The following is a 17,879-nucleotide window of genomic DNA, read 5'->3' as shown; positions in this document are numbered from 1 at the left end:
GTGGCAATGGTTTTTTCACAAGTTCAAGGAGTTGACTACGATGATACCTTCTCACCCATAGCGATGCTTAAGTCTGTCAGAATCATGTTAGCAATAGCTGCATTTTTTGGTTTGGAAATTTGGCACATGGATGTCAAAACAGCGTTGGAGATGAGTACGTCTTCGGAGATGCCCCTACGAACTAGGACGCTTCCTAGTCAGAATGCCTGTTGGTGTAGGCTGATGGCATGGGCACCCGCTTAGCCCTAAGATTTCCGGTACTAGTTGTATCACTATGATTTGGCCTTATAGGCCCTACCTTGTGAACTTGACCATTCGGTCACGTGATGTAATAATTCGGTACTTGGATGTAAGAGTCTTATTATTCAATATCTGTGTGTTCGGTGAGCATTGATCTGAGATCGCTGAGCATGTTCATTCGGCGATCTTGACTCGTAAGTCGGGGTCTGTGCAGAGCTGGTATCAGAGCCATCCTGACTATAGGAAGCCTTAGGTAGCATGGACGATAGCCGAGACGACTAGTGCACTTAGACCTTAACCTGAGATTCAGCACCCACTAGAAACTTTCTAACCTTCTCCCCTACATCTTGTAGATGGCGCCGTACCTGAGATGCTTCTAGAGACGGGCTTTCCCCTACTTTTGGGTGATAGCCTCGAGAAGTGCCAAGTACACCGCACGCCCATCTTCCTCTACCATGAGCACTGAGTCAACACTGACACCAAGGAGTATCACGTGGATGTGATAGTGAAGGCTAATGACTCCCCGACTAGCTAGTTCTTTGAAGGACCGCAGATGGAGGATCTGATGTTGGCAGTGGAGACAGCCGCACGAGAGGCGCTCGTGCGTCTCCGCAACATCCTTCCTGAGATGGCTAACGAGCTAGCTACTCGTCACCTACCTTTTGTTAAGGATGGGATAGATGGGAGTTGGACACTTAACCCATCTTCTGAGGACGGGACGCCACTAAGGTTTCAGACCTACTTCAGCCTCTCCTCCGACACTTTGACGCACCTTTTGATCAAGGAGTCATCAAGGATTCGACAATGACTGCATCAAGTCAAGGATCTCCTCGGCATGGAAAATATGAATAACCGCAAGGTGAAGAAGGAAGGAGCACCTGAAGGATGATCAGGCGTTGCTTTCCGAGGAGGAGTACCACCGCTTCAGGCCACTCCTATTCAGAGTCGCCGCGTGACCGCGGAAGACTACGCCAAACTCTTCGCTGCCTCACCAACCAATAGACGTCGTGATGGACCGCTTCCTTCTCCCACCCCTCTGAAGGAGGGAAGTACTGATAAAGATGAAGATGAAGATGAAGATCCTGCAGAACCCGCCTATGAGACTGAGCAGTCTACCGCTTAGGATTAAGACATAGGTAATTAGGAGTTTCCTCCCGAGCGTAGGAGTTCATGTATCGGTTCATGTGATCCATGAGTGTTGTGTAAGAATCTTTGGGTGCAAGTCGCATTCTGCCTTAGGCAGCTTGTGATTGACTACATCACTTGTTTTAATCTAATGCATTAGATTTTCCAAAAAAACTTTGGTTTAAAAATTTCACACTAGCACAGCACCAGCCCCCCCTCTTTACTTGAACATCATCCCTTATGATTTCGGCCAGTTCGACAAATTGACCTGTCTACTCCCCTGACAGGATGGTGATTGCAACTCGCACCAGCACCTTCGACAACCCCGGCTCTACCACTTCAGGTCAGGAGCAGGGAACCGGAGGGGAAGCTCAAGCTGGAGATCACCACGAGCAGCAACACGATGTTCCACCGCCCACACCTCCTCCTCAAAGATTGACAATGGCTCAGTTCTTTCAAGCTCTCCGAGAGGAACATCAAGCCAATAATGTCGGTATTCAGCAGCTGGCTCAAGTCTTGGTGAACAACCCGCCGTAGAATGGGAATGGCAATGGTCGCTCTACTCTCTCTGAGTTCATGGCAACTACGCCACCCATATTCACAGAGACGACTGAACCATTGGATGCCAATGACTGGATCCGTACTATCGAAGACCTCCTCGCGCCGGTCAAATGCACTGATGATCGTGAGAAAGTCCTCTATGCTTCTCACTGTCTCGGAGGAACATCCAGAGCTTGGTGGGATGGATTTCAGATCATGCGAGCAGGGAAAGTCATCATTTCGGCTATGTACAAAGAGGGATTCCGCGCTGATCACATTCCTCCCGGAATGATGACCATTAAGAAGCGGGAATTCCGAGCCTTAAGGCAAGGCAGTAGATCCGTCAAGGATTATTTGCAGAAGTTCAACCTCCCGTCGAGATATGCACCAGAAAATGTCAACACTAAGGCCGCCAAAGTGGAACGCTTTATGGAAGGACTGCAGCAGTCACTCCAGTATCAGCTGGTCGTATGTGAATGCCGGACCTTGAACGATCTGGTTAATAAGGCCCTTATGTTGGAGGATAAGCATCGTGCAATGGACGACACCCATAAGCGCAAGCTGATAGGTAGTGGAGACCTAGTAAACCGAAGCCACGCCCATGGCGGTCAGCTCCAGCAAGACCCAATTATCAGCAGCAGCAGTACAAGTATCCAACATGTCATCAGAACCACCAGCCTCAGCAGCAAGTCAACACCAAGCCAGCATTCAACCCACCGAACAACAGTGGGGTCAAGACCAATCTTCCAGCGCAAGTTACCTATTTTGGATGTGGACAGACTGGGCACTCTTCCAGGCAATGTCCCAACAAGAAGCCCGACGCACCGCGCCCCAATGCGCCAATCCAAGGCCAAGGAGCATCAGGCAGTAACCAAGATCCCCGCAACCAGCAGTATCACAACAGGGGCAGATCAATCATATCTCCGCAGAAGAGGCACAACAAGACCTGGACTGCATTCTGGGTACGTTCCTCGTCAACTCCACCCCAGTAATAGTATTGTTTGATTGTGGTGCTTCGCATTCTTTTGTTACACAAAGATTTGCGGGAAAATGTGGTTTAAAACCTACTCTTCTTAACGGCCAAATGGCAATTCAAACCCGGGAGCAGTGTTAAGGACCAACCTAGGATGTAGGATGGCTGGGATTCTTATCAATGGGATAAGCTTCCAGCAGACCTCATTGTCATTAAGTCGCAAGGCCTAGAAGTAATTCTCGGCATGGATTGGTTGGCCAAACATCTGAGCATCTTGGACTGTGCCAATAGGGCTATTACCATGAAAAGCGACCAATGGGTCAAAGTCAAGTATGTCTCTGAGCGAGTAACCACTCGAGTACCATAGGTTAACAGCCTGTCAGAGGAAGAGCTCGATCGAGTGCCAATAGTCTGTGAGTACCCGGACGTCTTTCCTGATGAGCTACCAGGGATGCCTCCCGACCGATACATCGAGTTCATCATTGAGCTCATGCCCAGGTCAAGGCCTATCTATAAGCAGCCTTATAGGATGGGACCAAAAGAGCTAGCGGAGTTGAAGAAGCAGCCAGATGAGCACCTCAGGAAAGGGTTCGTTCGTCCGAGTGCGTCACCTTGGGGATCACCTGTCCTGTTCGTGTCCAAGAAGGATGGAACCATCAGACTCTGCTTCGATTAGCGTTCTCTCAATGAGGTCACGATCAAGAACAAGTATCCACTCCCCAAGATTGAAGACTTATTTGATCAATTAAATGGAGCTAAGATATTCTCCAAGATCGATCTTCGATCTGGATATTACCAACTGATGATCCGACCTGAGGACATACCCAAGACTGCGTTCATGACCCGGTACAGTCTATACGAATGCACTCCCATGTCTTTCGGGTTGACTAATGCCCGAGCTTACTTCATGTACCTCATGAACAAGGTCTTCATGGAATACGTGGATAAGTTTGTCATTGTTTTATTGATGACATACTAATATTCTCCAAGTCCGAAGAAGAGCATGAGCAACACTTGAGGTTAGTGTTGGAAAAGCTTCGAGAGCACCAACTTTATGCCAAGTTCACCAAATGTCAATTCTGGCTGAACGAAGTTGGGTTCTTGGGTCGTACCATGACAGCAAGTGGATTAGAAATTGGTCCCTCCAAGATTACTACGGTAACAAACTGGGAGTTGCCAATTGATGTGAAGGAAGTCAGGAGCTTCCTCAGGCTCGCGGGATACTACAACAAGTTTGTAGAAGGGTTCTCCCACATCACTCGACCCATGACTCAGCTCTTGAAGAAAGGAAAGAAGTTCGAATGGACGCCGGAGTGTGAAGCAAGCTTCCAGGAGTTGAAGAAGAGGTTAACTACCGCCCCGGTATTGGCCACTCTAGATATCAGGAAGGAGTTTGTGATATATTGTGATGCCTCCAGGACCGGGCTCGGTGGAGTTCTAATGCAAGACGGTGGAGTCGTGGCGTACCTGTCACGACAACTGCATTTGCATTAGGAGAATTATGCCACCCATTATCTCGAGTTAGCAGCCGTCGTGCATCCTCTAAAGACATGGTGACGTTACCTTCTGGGGAAGAGATGTGAAATATACACCGACCACAAGAGTCTGAACTATATCTTCACTCAACGGGAATTGAATATGAGGCAACGAAGATGGTTGGAGTTAATCAAAGATTACGACCTCAACATTCAATATCACCCCGGTAAGGCCAATGTGGTGGCTGATGCCTTAAGCCGGAAAACTAGCACCTTGAACATCATGCTCAAGGAAAGGCTACCCGCCTTATATGAAGAAATGGAGAACTTCAGACTGGAGCTAGTGGAATCAGGATTCCTAGCTAACCTCGAAGTCAAACCAACGCTGGTTGATGACATCAAGGAGGCCTAGAAGGGGCACAAGAGCATTGAAGGCATCAAGAAGAAGATCCAAGAAGGCAAGGCCCCAGAATTCTCGGTCGATGAACAAGGGGTAGTGTGGTTTGGGAAACGTTTATGCGTACCCAACAAGGCAGAACTCAAAGATTTAATCCTGCAGGAAGCACATGATACATCCTACTCTATTCACCCCGGTGGTACCAAAATGTATCAAGATCTTCGAGAAAAATTCTGGTGGAATGGCATGAAGAGGGAAATAGCGTCTTATGTTGGCAAGTGCGACGTATGCTAGCTAGTCAAGGCTGAGCATCAGCGACCTGCTGGACTGCTACAACCTCTCCATGTGCCAGAATGGAAGTGGGACAAAGTCGGCATGGACTTCACCACTGGATTGCCCAGATCAAGTAAAGGGCATAACTTCATATGGGTCATTGTCGACCATTTGACCAAGGTGGCCCATTTCATTCCAGTCAACCCCACTTATGATGGAAACCAATTGGCTAGTCTGTATATCCATCGTATTGTGAGCCTTCACGGAGTTCCCAAGGAGATTTTATCTGATCGAGGCACGCAGTTCACCTCTAGATTCGGGAATAAGTTCCAAGAAGCCCTCGGAACCAAACTCTCTTTCATCACCCCTTTCCACCCACAAACGGGCAGACAAATGGAGAGAGTAAACCAGATACTCGAAGATATGCTCCGCGCTTGTGTCTTGGCACATGGTGCCAAATGGGAAGACTGTCTGCCGTTCGCTGAGTTCTCATACAACAACATCTACCAGTCCAGTCTTCAGATGGCCCCATTTTAAGTGTTGTACGGACGAAAGTGCCGCACCCCACTCAACTGGTCCAAATCCGGTGAAGGATTAATTTTCGGGCCGGAGGTTTTGCACATGGCAGAAGAGAAGCTGCAGCTTGTCTGAGAAAACCTAAAGGCAGCCAAGTCACGGCAGAAGAGCTATGCGGATTCTCACTGCAGAGATGTGGAGTTCGTTCCCGGAGACCAGGTGTACCTCGATGTCACGCCTCTTAAGGGAACCAAGTGTTTCCATGTTAAGGGGAAACTTGCTCCACGGTTCATTGGACCTTTTAAGATCACGGCAAGGCGTGGAGAAGTTGCTTACCAGTTGGAGCTACCTCCGGAACTTTTGGGTGTGCACAACGTCTTCCACGTGTCACAACTTCGGAAGTGTCTTCAAGCGCCAAACGGTCCCGATCTTTACAAGGACATTGACCATCAGGTCATCGACCTTCAGCCAGATCTCACCTACCGCGAGAAGCCGATCCGCATCCTGGATGAAGCAGAGCGTTGCACCATAAGCCGCACCATCAAGTATTTCAGGGTTCAGTGGAGCAACCACACCGAAGCAGAAGCAACATGGGAGCTTGAAGATTATCTCCGATATGAGATTCCATACCTTTTTAGCACCTAGCTTAGGAATCTCGGGGACGAGATTCTTGTAAGGGGGATAGGTGTGTCACACCCTTTTTCACTACCACTTTTTCTGTAATTCAAAAATATGAGCTTATTAAAACTTTTTCAAAACTAATGTGGTGATGCCATGATTGTCATTGTATGCTTGTGTTCTTGATCATGTGATGATAAAAACCACATTTCTCAAATCAAATTATTTTCAAAACGTTTTTCTTATTTTCTGATTAAAATAAAACCCTGCTTTGAGTTGCACTACATGCCCTTGATGGCAAGGTGTGTTCTTACCCAAAGTTGGTGATCTAATTTTAGCCCAAATTTTAGTACATCAAAACCACAAAATAATTATTTTGTGAATAATTTTTCTAATTTATTTGCATGTCCATTTCTAAGGCCAGAAATGGTATTCCTATATGGAAAAATACTTTTCTGCCTTAGAAAAATTTGATTAAATTTGGAGATGATCAGAAGGACATATATTTTCCATACATAAGATTTTTAACCCCTATTTATATTATTAATATTTGAGTAAAACTTTGAAAACCATTTCTGTCTGTTTTGACCTTTTGAAATATTTCCACAGGAAATATTCTCAATAAAATCCGAGAAAATTCCAGTGGTATCCCTAAGCCATATTTGATGTCCACATAAAGTTTCACCTTGATCCAAGGTGATTAAGGACACCAAATAACTGCAAAACTCCTTCTGTCCAGATTGGAGTTAGAGCAACTCTACATAGCAAAGTTTGTCCAATGGAGTTGAAACTTTACAGGAGTGTGTAATAACTCAAATGATGGTTCCACACAAAAAATGGGATTTGTGGGACTTAATTTGCCCACACTCTCTTTGGAAGGAACAGATCTGGTCAAATGGTCAAGTTTTCAAGTTTACAAAGCTAAACTTGTCCAATGGAGCTCAAACTTGGTGAAACCCCATGTTTTAGCACCAAACCCAATCCTGTTAAGTTGCAGAACCAGTGGTGGGGTGCAACCACCCCAAACCACTGTCGAGCATCTTCTGACAGATGGGTAAAAGCCCCTCTAACCTTAGTTAAACCCGATTCCTTTGCCCCAAAGTCTCAGATTTGGTGGCTAGTATCAATGCACATCCCGAGTCAACTGGCCCCTCTCTGGTTCCAAGTAGAAATGCCAAAATCCACATTCTAAGCTTCAACTCAAGGCTGGCAGGACCTGTTTCTGTTGTCTCCCTTGACCAGCCGAAGCTCCACGGGACTCCAATAGCTAGCCTCATCCCAGCCAGTGCCCAGGACATGCTAGACACATCCAAAGCACCCCAGAGCGCGCCAGCATGCCGTGGCATGCCAAAACTGTGCTCTGGGCGCGCTACAGGAAGCCACCGAGGTGGGGTCGACGCTCTCGGCCAGTTCCAGCCTCCCCCGAGGTGTCCAACTTCTTCCCCGACAACCCCTCTGCATCAGGCGACCACCAGGGCCCCTCCTCTCGGGATCCAAGAGATGGTGCGACGCGTGCCCACGTGCACCAGAACCGGCCAGAGATGCGCGGCCACGAATGCTCATCTCCCCTCTCTCTCCCTTCCTTGCAATAGGTTCTGGCAGTCCAAAACCACATCCTAAGATCGTGGTTTCGACCCCAGCTCCTCTCTGCAACCCCATGCGCGCCACGGTGAGTCACCGGCGCTCCCGAATTAGCTCACCGTCGCGGGCATATAAATAGCTCTCCCCCTCCCTCCTGCACCCCTTAGACAACATCACAGCAACCTCTAGCACCCCCCTAGCAACGCCACCAAACCAGCAGAGCCTTGGTGCTCGAGATCGACCGAGGACCCTCCGCCTCGGAGCTCCGGTCGATCTTCGGCTACACGACGGCTCCTGTGTCCCTCTGCCCACCAAACCACTCCCCTTGACCCGAGGGATCTTTCCCCATCTTTCCCAAGCTAATCCGTGCTTCTAGATACCCCCTCCACCTTTGCCCGAAACTCCTCCGCCGCGGCCTCCTCGTCGCCGGTGAACCAGAGCCTCTCGGTCGTTGTATCAACCACCAGCAGGTAGGAGACGACGAGCCGGACCCATTTCCATCTTCGTTGGGGCCCGAGGACGTCGGTAGCCACGCCGGCGTTCTCCTCCTCCTCTCTGGCCAGAGGTAGGAGACGACCCCAACACGTGTGCCCCACCTATCGGTGGCCCATCTCTCTCTCCCTCGCTGCCCGCAGCAGCTGATCGTAGGGGCCCGCGCGTCATGTTCAAACCTGACGGCGTGCGCGCCTGGGTAGGCTAGCTGGCTGGCCTTTGTGCCGGCCCAGTCCCAGGACAAGCCAGGCCACGGGCTGTAGCCCTTTTTCTTTTATTTAAAAACATGTTTTTCAAAGATTTTTATAAAAAGATTTAACCAGTGTTAAAATATGATTTTTTCCACTGTTAATCTTCTAAAAATGTGTAGTATTTAATAGAACCATTGTTTCAATTTTGCAGCAACTATTCTGTTTTTAAATAATAAAAAGGATTAATTTGGAATAGTTTTGCTTCTATTTAGTTGATTTTTAAAAATATTTCTCCATTAGAAACAGAAGAAAATATTTTTAAATTAGAAACCTAGATTTATCTGAAATAACCAACCTTGTTAAAATGACTTTCTGATTTGATTGAGAGTGAGCTACTTATTATTTTATCTTTATACGATGATAGGAAACCCGTGTGACGAAGGGATCCCATTGACCATGATTGAGCATATGTTATATTGCATGCTAGTGTAGCAAATATTTTCGTTGCATATGATCATAAGTGTCGGTAAATCATTGAAGTGATGTTAACGATGGCTCCTCTGGAGCGCATGCATTGAGCTTGATCCTACCACCTATGAGGGTCATGCTAATATCATGTTGACAAGTAAAGTTAGAGTAATATTAGCATGAGCATGTTGTTGGTATAAATCAAAGATTTATGAAAACCCCGTCGGGTGCCACTAATGCCCGAGGGTGATGATGAGTTAGGTGGCCACTTTTGGTGAAGTGGTGCACCGGGTATTTGTGTGAGTATGGTTTCGGAAATGGGATTAGATTTATGATGTGTCGACCGTCCAAACCTTACATGTACGACCCCGTTACCCCGTATGGGATGGGGCTGTGTTGATTACTCTGGTCGGTGCTAGCAAAGAGCCACATTACTAGTGGTGGGGGTAATGTGTGGTCACTCTCGTGATGGGGTCGTGCCAGGTAGGGCGACTATGCCGTTTTTACGTGTCCCAGGCACACCGTTGGTCCCCGCTTGGTTGGTACTGTCCAAAGTCAGTGCTCGTAAGACGTACCACATGTGGGCTAGGTACCAATCGAGTGGACCTCTTTGTCTAGTATCGTCAGGGGAAAGGCATTGATCGGGTACTTACCTCGGGTATTTTATATACCGCGAGTCATGGATGACACGGAAGTCTCCTGGATCTCGTGGGTCCAGCGTACTACCTCTGCAGAGTGTAAAACTATTTGAATAGCCGTGTCCACGGTCAAGGACAGTTGGGTGGTCTTGCTTAAACTACATCCAGTCGTTTCCGCATAAACAAGGTGTGTGTGCGTATGCGTTAAATGGTGTTACTATATGACCAAGTTTGGTGACTTGGCATATAGGGTGAACCCGGTTGGTTCAACCCTTGACAGATATATTGATATATGTAACCTGTTCTTCAAAAGTAGTTTACTTATGATGTTACCTATGGTCATGCTTATTAACCATCAAGAAGATCTCCACCAAAGAAGCTTGTTATTGTTATCCTTCACTTGCATTGTTCATATCATGGGTTGTTTGCGAGTACATTCGAAAGTACTCATTGGCTTGCCACTGGTTATATTGTTGACCAGACATGGAAGGACCAGAGTTTGGAGGTGAGTACGTCTTCAGAGACGCCCTTGCGAACTAGGACGCTTCCCAGTTAGAATGTCTGTTGGTGTAGGATGATGGACTGGGCACCCGCATAGCCCTAAGATTTCCGCTACTAGTTGTATCAGTGTGATTTGGCCTTATCGGCCCTACCTTGTGAACTTGACCATTCGGTCACGTGATGTAATAATTCGGTACTTGGATGTAAGACTCTTATTATTTAGGATCTGTGTGTTTGGTGAGCATTGATCTCTAGGATCACTAGGCACGTTCATTCGGCGACCTCGAATCGTAAGTTGGGGTCCCCGCATGCAAGCATCTCGGAGTTGAAATCAGCGTTTTGATGACGTGATCAAAGCGTTTGGGTTTCTACAAGTTTATGGAGAAGCTTCTATTTACAAGAAAGTGAGTGCTAGCTCAATAGAGTTTCTAATATTATATGTGGATGACATATTGGTGATTGGAAACAATATAGAATTTTTTGGAAGCGTAAAGGATTACTTGAACAAGAAGTTTTCAATGAAGGACGTATGAGAAGCTGCTTACAAATTAGGCATCAATAACTATAGAGATTGATCGAGACGCTTGATAGAACTTTCGTAGATCACATACCTTGATAAAGTTGTGAAGAAGTTCAACATGGAACAGTCCGAGAAATGGTTCTTGCATGTGTTGCAAGGTGTGAACTTGAGTAAGACTCAATGCCGAGTGACTGTGGAAGATAGAGAAAAGATGAGTGTCGTCCCCTATGCTTCATTCGTAGGCTCTATCATGTATGCAATGTTGTGCACAAGACCTGATGTCAGCCTTGCCATAAGTATGGCGGGAAGGTTTCAGAGTGATCCAGGAATGGAAAACTGGAAGCGGTCAAGAATATTACGAAGTACCTGAAAATACTAAGGAAATGTTTCTCGTGTATGGAGGTGATCAAGAGCTCATCGTAAAGGGTTACATTGATGCAAGCTTTGACATTGATCCAGACGACTCTAATTCGCAAACCAGATACATATATTCGCAATGGCGATGCGGTAAGCTAGTAGAGTTCCAAGCAAAGCTTGGTAGCTGATTCTACATGAGAAGCGGAGTACATAGCTGCCTTGGAGGCGGCTAAAGAAGGTGTATGGATGAAGGAGTTCATGACAGATTTTGGAGGTGTGCTGAGTGCACTGGATCCAATGACTCTGCTCTGTGACAAAACTGGTGCCATTGCACAAGCCAAGGAACCAAGGTTTCACAAGAGGACGAAACACATAAAGCGACGCTTCAATTCCATCCGCATTTACATCAAGGAGGAGGAGATAAATATTCGCAGAGTGCACATGGATCTGAATGTTGGAGACCCGTTGACTAAACCTCTTCCATGAGCAAAACCTGATCGACACCAGAACTATATGGGTGTTAGATTCATTACAATGTAAATCACATGGAGATGTGAGCTAGATTATTGACTCTAGTGCAAGTGGGAGACTGTTGCAAATATGCCATAGAGGCAATAATAGAATAATTATTGTTATATTTCCTTGTTCAATATAATCGTTTATTGTCCATGCTATAATTGTACTGATTGGAAACTAAAATACATGTGTGGATACATAGACAACACATTGTCCCTAGTAAGCCTCTAATGGACTAGCTCGTTGATCAAAGATGGTCAAGGTTTCCTGACCATGGACATGATTTGTCATTTGATAACGGGATCACATCATTAGGAGAATTATGTGATGGACAAGACTGTAATGGCCCAGAGTGTAACTTGCCTTATTTGGAACCTTTTGTATGTGGGTCCATCTTGTCATTGCTATGATTGTTATATTCCATGTGGTATTTCATGTGCATGCCTTGTTTTCTTTGGCATTCATGCATCCATTCATCCATGCCTCTTTGTGTTTGTTTCCTTTGTGAATCCATGTGATGTAGTGGTATGTGTGTGATGATATGTGTTGATAAGTGAAACGATGTGGAGTAGTGCATTTGAAAGTAGAGAGCAACTATGTTGGTTTGCAACTAGGTTTCAAAACTTCTTCCTCTCTATATCTCAAGCTCAAGTTTTACTTGCTCCATCCCTGTTTCAAAAATGCTCATGTTTTAGTATGAATTGTGATGGATGTGATGCTACGTTTTTAGTGTTTTGAAACTTTGTTTTAGTGGTGCAAATATTCATAAAACAGATCAATTAATTCTGATTTATAAATATTTAAAGGCTCCAAAAATTCCTCTTATATTTTAGTTAAATAGGTTAAAATTCCTTATGACCACGGGCATTGTTATTTTATTTTTAGATTCAACAGTGTTGCCTCTGCATTTGTTTTGCCTGTGTTTGTTTTGTAAATAGAAAACCCTAGTGGGTTTTCTTTTCTCTATCGAGCGCCTTCGAGTGGGCTTTCTCCCATTGGCTGGCCCAACTTCCTCTCGCGCGCTAGCCTTTCCCTGTAGACGGCGTCTCCTTCCTCTGTCGCCTTTCCGTCAGTCTCCTTCAGAGACAGCGCGACAGAGAGCGACGCCGTCTCACGGACGTCGAAGCCGCGCGTCCCTCGCCTCCTCCTCCTCCTATAAAGAGCCCCTCGCGTCCGTGCAAGGCCTAGGGTTCCTCCCTAGCCGCCGCCACTTCTTTCCCCATCTCTCCCTCCCTCTCCCTTCAGGTAAGATCTGTAGGAGCAGGTTCAGAGTCAGTGTCGCCGTCGATGTTCCGTCGTCCCTCCCCTCGTCGCCAGCGTGTTTCCGTCGAGGCCGAGCCGTCCACGAGGATGGGGAATCAACCCCCGATCCATTCCCGACGCTAGCGAGGACGATCATCCTCCCTGGCGTCTCCTCCGCGTCGTCAACGCCGGAGCACCTGCGGGTCGTGCGGTGGCTACTGCCTCTTCTTCCTCTACGACGAACCCAATCATCCCCGAGCACTCCGAGGTGAGCTACTCGTCCTCTTCTCCCGTTTCCTCCCCGCGCATAGAAACCTAGGGCCATAGCGCCGCCGCTCTGTCGCCGTAGACGCCGCCTATATGTGCGTAGTTGCGCCGCCGTGGGAGGCTCCCCAATGCTGCGGTAGGCATGGGAATGGATCCCTGGTGGATTCCTCTTCCTCCCTGCAAGCAGCCGTTGACCAATTTAGGCCGAAGCCTCCTCGGCGGTCGTCCCCTGTTCCGACCGCCACCAATCTGTTGCAGGAGTAGAGAGGGGTGCCCAATAGAGCAACCTCCTCTTCTCTGTTAAGATCAGTAGCAACAGCGTAGTGGTAGGGGTGTTTTGTGGCATCAGGCGGGTGTGGGTTCGAGTCCCGCAGCAACACCCCCCTTTTGCTATTTATTTTCGGCACATTAGCTTCAGGGAAGCATATCCTGCTTACCAGATCTCTTTTGTCGAGCCAGAGTGATGTAGTGTAGTGGTGCTAGTTGCTGGTGGTGAACCATGGGGTCTTGGGATCGTTTCCCAGACCAACCCCTTTATTTTTGTTGCCTAGTTCTTTTGCAGATTTTCAATTGTTTGCTAGAATAGTTGATGTGGTATGCTTGGTCACCTTGTGTGGTATTTTTCACCTCACAACCAGTAGGTTGGCTCTAGTATTTTGCTAGCATGTGTAGAAATGGGTGTGTAGTTATTTGAGTGCAAGTGTGTGTGTGAGCAAGCTCCCAAGATGTGTATGTGTGTGGTGCATCACACAAGAGTTGTGTAGTTGATGTATGTGGAGAGTGCTTGTGTGGTGCAAGCACCCATGAGCTTGTGTGTGGATTCCTCCCCCCACATACTTTGTGTGTAGGAGTAGTGATTCTTGTGTGTGTGTAGGTGATCATGTGATGTTGTGTGTGCATTTGTGTGTGTGACACCCACATGCCAAGGAATGGTTTGCCTTGATGAGCACATGTGTCCAAGCATGTATGTATGAGTGTTAGAGATAGTGCGTGAGTTTGTGTATATTTGATGTATGGAGTTGATCTCAATAGCATGGGTAGGTGCTTGATGTGTGTGTGTGTGTGGTGGTGTGCTAAGGCACATGGACATGAGGTCTACCCCTCATTTGCACCAATGGAGTGATGAGAGTGTGCAATTGCATGTGTAGATGATGAACTTGTGTGCAACACATGTGATATAGCACTATTTGCATCTATGTCTTTTCCATGTATATTTTCTTGTTAGCTTTGTGCCCATTTGTTCTATGCAAGTACCTAGGTATTATATATGTTTTAGGGGTAGAATCATCCCTGGAATCCAATGATGGAATCAGTTTTCCCTTTGGAACACTTTCTGGGAATGTCATATTTCTATTTTGTTCAATGTTTAGAGCTTGGTTCCATGTGATGTGATGAGCCCAAGAGGTTGATTCCTTGTTGTGGCAGTAGCGGGTGAACCCCTCTACTGCATTGTGTTGGTGTTTCATGCTTAGGAGTTTACAAGTGCAAGTTGTGCTTAGTCAAAGTAAGCATGTGGTTGAAAATTTCAGCTTAGTGAAAATCTGTGATTTTCACTAAGTTTGAGAAACTGCTGTTATTTTCTTCCATTGTAGTTGTGCTTGCAAAAGTTCATGTCTTGGGAATCAGCCCCTGCAATCAACTGAGAAGTTGGAGCTTTGTGTTTTTCTAGCTCTGTGTCAATTTTCATTCCATTTGACTTCGTGTAGATATTGTTTTGCGTGATGTAAAAATGCTTCAAAGCATAAACAGCTAGTGAGAATTTGAGAATTTCACTAAGTCCCTGAAAACTGACATTTTTGTCCAAGTTAGCAGCTGTAGAACTTTCGGTGTGAAACTCCTTTGTATTATCTTTTTGCTCATGCTTGTAGAGCTTTTGAATAGCTTCTGCCACATATCTTATTTGGCACATTTGGGTGGCTGTAGGTGCTTTGCATGTAGCTATCAAATTGCTATGATGCTATTTAGGACAGAATGTATAGTTTTGATGTTTTGATGCTTGTGAGTGCATAGTTGATGGTGTGGGGAGTTTCTTTGCACCACCCCATCTATACTTGCTTGTTTGGTGATTTGGCAAACTGGGAATACTAGAAGTATGCCATTGGAGTGTGTTTGTGATGGATTTTATCTGTAGGACTCCATTTCTTTTTTCGTAGTGTTTGGTTGATTCCTAGCTCCGTTCGTCACGTTCTTTATATGTTTTTGCATCATTTTCGCGTGATGCATGTGTTCATGACATCGTCATGCATGTCAAGATAACTTAGAGTGCCGTTCTGTCCAGAAGTTTGTAGTTTCTTCTCATGCATGTGCAAGTGACTAGAATAGAGATGCATGTTCATTCTCATCTCATGCATCATGTGTTTGTTGCATCATGTGTTGTTTTTGTTCATTGGATGCTATTTTTATGTTGGGTAGCACCGGGATCGGAGAGCGAGTACGTGGATCTGGGAGAGTACGTGGAGGACGAACAAGAGCAGTTCCAAGGTGAAGACATCACATGCAAGATGACATGACATTGATACAATCTCTAGTCTTGTTGTGCCTAGAGTCACGTTTCCTTCGTCATATGCTGGCTTCCTACCACTGAAATAATTGCCTCCTGATATTTCCATGAAACCAAAACACTTACCCCTCCTAGAAAACATTGAATGGCTAAGTAGGCTTGCTCAGCTTCTAATGTTAGCATTGCTAGTTGCAGGTCCAATTGTCTCATGTGATAACATGAGTTTGGTATCGTTATGTTAAATCTGTTATTTAATTAATGCATCTATATACTTGGTAAATAACGGAAGGCCTAGCCTTTTATCGGGTGTTTTGTTCCATTATTGCCGCCATAGTTTCCGGCTACCGATGTTTGATTCCATAACTGATCGCTCCTAACACGTCCGGGGTTGTTATGGGAACCCCCTTGATAACTCGTGTAGTGTTAAGACTTGTCCGGTAGGACCCAATATTGGTTTTAATTTTCTAATCATTAATAGTAATGTGCATAGGCAATAGCTACCCCGAGGAATAAATCAACAACCCGGGCCAGTGCTCCTCATGAGTGTTGGTCCAACCTGGTGTGCCTGCGGGGCCACCACAAGGAAACTTGAGGTTTGGTTCTCGTAGCTAGTTCCATTCGTCGTGTCCTGAGACTGAGATACGCGGCTCTTATCGGGGTCGTCGACACGACGGGAGGTCCTGCTAGTCTTGTCTAATCTTAGCGATATATCTTGCGTATAGGAATCCCGGTGAAGCTTTGGTTCTCCCCAGAGTTGAGGTTTTCCTCTAAGGAATCCGACGAGATCACGAGTTTCTTGATAGAGGATTACTTTGCGGCTCGTGACCATTTGTGATGGACTAGTTGGAGCACCCCTGCAGGGTTTGATCTTTCGGAATGCCGTGCCCGCGGTTATGTGGCAATGTGGAATATTTGTTAACATTCGGTTATAGATAAGTTGAACCTAATCTAATAAAAATGCGAACTGTGTGCGTAACTGTGAGTGTCCCCTTCGAAGACCTCTCTTCGATCGGGAACACGGTGGGGTGATGTTTGACGTAAGTAGGTGATCAGGATCACTTAGTGATCAGCTAGTCATCGATCGCTAGCATAGACCAACATCTATATCTGTTCTATGTAAGTTAGCCACCATAAATGCTTAGGATGCTGCAACCTAAATACTGAACCTTCCTTACCAAATAACTTGACTAGTTCTGGCACCGAGGTCATAGATTGCTGAGTCTCTGTGGCTCAAAGATTACTACAACACCCCAACAGGAACAGGTACGCCCGACACAGGTGATCTCGATGACACGCAGCTGGCGTGGCAGTACGATGAGGAGAACAACCGCCTGTACGTGAACTATCCAGAAGACTGAGGCATGGTCGTGATCGTGGGCAAGCATGCAGGGTAGCATAGCCTTTTCTCATGTTATGTAGTCCGTAGAGGAACTACCTTGTCTGAATAAATGTATGATGTAAACTCTGATATTATCTATGATTCCATATTTGTCATTCTTTATTACGTATGTGTTATGTTATCGTGCTTGCGAAACGCTTAGATGCGTTTCTTTCAATTTTGGGGCCTCGTTCCCTAAATCGGAAAGGACCGCATCTTAGTCGTAACAAGTTGGTAATCAGAGCCTTATGACCATAGGAGCCTTTGTGTGATCGTACTTGGCTGAGTCGAGTCTAGTAAAATGTTTTGAGTCTTAGTTATATCGGAGAGTAGGTTTCTTTTTTCTCCTCTTCCATGCTCTTGTGAGGTTCCCGACTTAGGAAATTTTAATTCTACTCCTCTTCTCGCTCAAAAAAAAATTAGGATCACGCGGGTATTTTTGAAATCTATATGATATCGATGTGACGGCGTTCTGTCTTGGTGCCTCCTGTCTGCCTTGATCTCTTCCGGGGAGTTGAGCTCGAGGGGATACTTGTGCACATCGCCATCATTCAAATTTCTGAGTATCTTAGAACGAAGGATGTTCGTAATTGCTTCAATACTAGTAGTGGCGAGATAACCCCAATGTCCCCCGTATTGGTGCAGATTGTTCGGGAGTACTGCCATACTTTGAATCGCTGTGATCACGAGGGTTTGTAGTAGATGAAGGTTAGAGATTCTGGTTATGTGTTGACGGATGTGATACAGTGGACGAGTTAGTATAGGGGTTGTGTGAATATTACTCCTTGTATCCGTGTACCAGATTGCATGACCAGATATTTTGGGAATTCATAGGTGGGATATCAAGTAGTGACTTATAGGACAATCTTCCTATAGATGTATGATGTGATGTTGGGATTCGACATTCAGTGGGTATGTTTGTTCACGGTCGTCTTACAGTGGTTCTCGTTGTGTCTTAAAGAGTCCTTATAACTTGGTACGACTCGGGGATACTTCGTAAGTCGTGTGCACTACCTTGCACAGGATGGCTACTGTAAATTCGAGACCGTGCGATCTTATCCACGAAGATAT

The sequence above is a fragment of the Hordeum vulgare genome, chromosome 3H (assembly GCF_904849725.1).
Source record: "Hordeum vulgare subsp. vulgare chromosome 3H, MorexV3_pseudomolecules_assembly, whole genome shotgun sequence".
Classification (NCBI taxonomy): Eukaryota; Viridiplantae; Streptophyta; class Magnoliopsida; order Poales; family Poaceae; genus Hordeum; species Hordeum vulgare.
This window is presented reverse-complemented; position numbering follows the sequence as displayed.